The sequence below is a fragment of the Chenopodium quinoa genome, unplaced genomic scaffold (assembly GCF_001683475.1).
Source record: "Chenopodium quinoa cultivar QQ74 unplaced genomic scaffold, ASM168347v1, whole genome shotgun sequence".
NCBI classification, from domain to species: Eukaryota; Viridiplantae; Streptophyta; class Magnoliopsida; order Caryophyllales; family Amaranthaceae; genus Chenopodium; species Chenopodium quinoa.
In genome coordinates, this window is record NW_018744666.1 from 272,493 (window position 1) to 275,927 (window position 3,435).

Sequence of the window (3,435 nt, forward strand, 5' to 3'; positions counted from 1 at the left end):
GATTCAAAAAGCTTTGTTTGAATGTGTTTGACTTTCATTTTATTCAATTAGCATTGTTTGAAAGTGTTTGACTTTCATTTGATTCAATTAGCTTTGTACAATGCATTTGACTTTCATTTGATTTAATTAGCTTTGTTGAATGTATTTGTCTTTCATTTGATTTAAAAAGCTTTGTTTGAATGTGTTTTACTTTCATTTGATTTAATTAGCTTTGTTTAAATGTGTTTGACTTTTATTTGATTCAATTAGCTTTGTATAATGCATTAGACTTTAATTTGAATCAAAAAGCTTTGGTTGACTGTGTTTTACTTTAATTTGATTCAATTAGCTTATTGAATGCATTTGACTTTTATTTAATTCAAAAAGCTCTGTTTGAATGTGTTTCACTTTCATTTGATTCAATTAGCTTTGCTTGAATGTGTTTGACTTTCATTTGATTAAATTAGCTTTCTTGAATGCATTTAACTTTCATTTGATTTAGAAAGCTTTGTTTGAAAGTGTTTACCTTGCATTTGATTTAATTAGCTTTGTTTGAATGTGTTTGACTTTAATTTGATTCAAAAAGCTTTGTTTGAAAGTGTTTGACTTTCATTTGATTCAACTAGATTTGTTAGAATGTGTTTGACTTTCATTTGATTCAATCAGCTTTGTTTGAATGTGTTTGACTTTCATTTGATTCAATTAGCTTTAAAGAATGCATTTGACTTTCATTTGATTAAATTAGCTTTGTTGAATGCATTAGACTTTAATTTGAATCAAAAAGCTTTGGTTCACTGTGTTTGACTTTCATTTGATTTAATTAGCTTTATTGAATGCATTTGACTTTCATTTGATTCAAAAAGATTTATTTGAATGTGTTTTACTTTTATTTGATTCAATTAGGTTTGATGAATGCATCTGACTTCCATTTGATTCAAAAAGCCCTATTTGAATGTGTTTGACTTTCATTTGATTCAATTAAATTTGCTTGAATGTGTTTGACTTTCATTTGATTAAATTAGCTTTGTTTAATTGTGTTTGACTTTTATTTGATTCAATTAGCTTTGTAGAATGCATTAGACTTTAATTTGAATCAAAAAGCTTTGGTTGACCGTGTTTTACTTTAGTTTGATTCAATTAGATTTATTGAATGCATTTGACTTTTATTTGATTCAAAAAGCTCTGTTTGAATGTGTTTCACTATCATTTGATTAAATTAGCTTTGCTTGAATGTGTTTGACTTTCAATTGATTAAATTAGCTTTGTTGAATGCATTTGACTTTCATTTGATTTAGAAAGCTTTGTTTGAAAGTGTTTACCTTGCATTTGATTTAATTAGCTTTGTTTGAATGTGTTTGACTTTAATTTGATTCAAAAAGCTTTGTTTGAAAGTGTTTGACTTTCATTTGATTCAACTAGATTTGTTAGAATGTGTTTGACTTTCAATTGGTTCAATCAGCTTTGTTTGAATGTGTTTGACTTTCATTTGGTTCAATTAGCTTTGGAGAATGCATTTGACTTTCATTTGATTAAATTAGCTTTATTGAATGCATTTGACTTTCATTTGATTCAAAAACATTTATTTGAATGTGTTTTACTTTTATTTGATTCAATTAGCTTTGCTTGAATCTGTTTGACTTTCATTTGATTCAATTAGCTTTGTTTGAATGTGTTTGACTTTTATTTGATTCAAAAAGCTTTTTTTGAATGTGTTTGACTTTCATTTGATTTAATTAGCTTTGTTGAATGTATTTGTCTTTCATTTGATTCAGAAAGCTTTGTTTAAATGTGTTTTACTTTCATTTGATTTAATTAGCTTTGTTTACATGTTTTTAACTTTTATTTGATTCAAAAAGCTTTGTTTGAATATGTTTGACTTTCATTTGATTCAATTAGCTTTGTTTGAATGTGTTTGACTTTCATTTGATTAAATTATCTTTGTTGAATGCATTTGACTCTCATTTGATTTAGAAAGCTTTGTTTGAAAGTGTTTAACTTGCATTTGAATTAATTAGCTTTGTTTGAATGTTTTTGACTTTAATTTGATTCAAAAATCTTTGTTTGATTGTGTTTGACTTTCATTTGATTCAACTAGCTTTGTTTGAATGTGTTTGAATTTTATTTGATTCAATCAGCTTTGTTTGAATGTGTTTTACTTTCATTTGATTTAATTAGCTTTGTTTAAATGTGTTTGACTTTTATTTGATTCATAAAGCTTTGTTTGAATGTGTTTGACTTTCATTTGATTCAATCAGCTTTGTTTGAATGTGTTTTACTTTTATTTGATTTAATTAGCTTTGTTTGAATGTGTTTGACTTTCATTTGATTTAGAAAGCTTTGTTTGAAAGTGCTTGACTTGCATTTGATTTAATTAGCTTTGTTTGAATGTGTTTGACTTTCATTTGATTCAATCAGCTTTGTTTGAATGTGTTTTACTTTTATTTGATTCAATTAGCTTTGTTTGAATGTGTTTGACTTTTATTTGATTCAAAAAGCTTTGTTTGAATGTGTTTGACTTTCATTTTATTCAATTAGCATTGTTTGAAAGTGTTAGACTTTCATTTGATTCAATTAGCTTTGTACAATGCATTTGACTTTCATTTGATTTAATTAGCTTTATTGAATGTATTTGTCTTTCATTTGATTTAAAAAGCTTTGTTTGAATGTGTTTTACTTTCATTTGATTTAATTAGCTTTGTTTAAATGTGTTAAGCTTTTATTTGATTCAAAAAGCTTTGTTTGAATGTGTTTGACTTTCATTTAATTCAATTAGCTTTGTTTGAATGTGTTTGACTTTGATTTGATTCGTTTAGCTTTGTTAAATGCATTGGACTTCAATTTCACTCAAAAAGCTTTGTTTGAATGTGTTTGACTTTCATTTGATTCAAAAAGATTTGTTTGAATGTGTTTTACTCTCACTTGATTCAATTAGCTTTGTTTGAATGTGTTTGACTTTCATTTGATTAAATTAGCTTTATTGAATGCATTTGACTTTCATTTGATTCAAAAAGATTTGTTTGAATGTGTTTGACTTTCATTGGATTCAATTAGATTTGTTTGAATGTGTTTGACTTTTATTTGATTCAAAAAGCTTTGTTTGAACGTGTTTGACTTTCATTTTATGCAATTAGCTTTGTTTGAATGTGTTTAACTTTCATTTGATTAAATTATCTTTGTTGAATGCATTTTACTTTCATTTGATTTAAAAGCTTTGTTTGAAAGTGTTTGACTTGCATTTGATTTAATTAGCTTTGTTTGAATGTGTTTGACTTTAATTTGATTCAAAAATCTTTGTTTGATTGTGTTTGACTTTCATTTGATTCAACTAGCTTTGTTTGAATGTGTTTGACTTTCATTTGATTCAATCAGCTTTGTTTGAATGTGTTTTACTGTCATTTGATTTAATTAGCTTTGTTTAAATGTGTTTGACTTTTATTGATTCATAAAGCTTTGTTT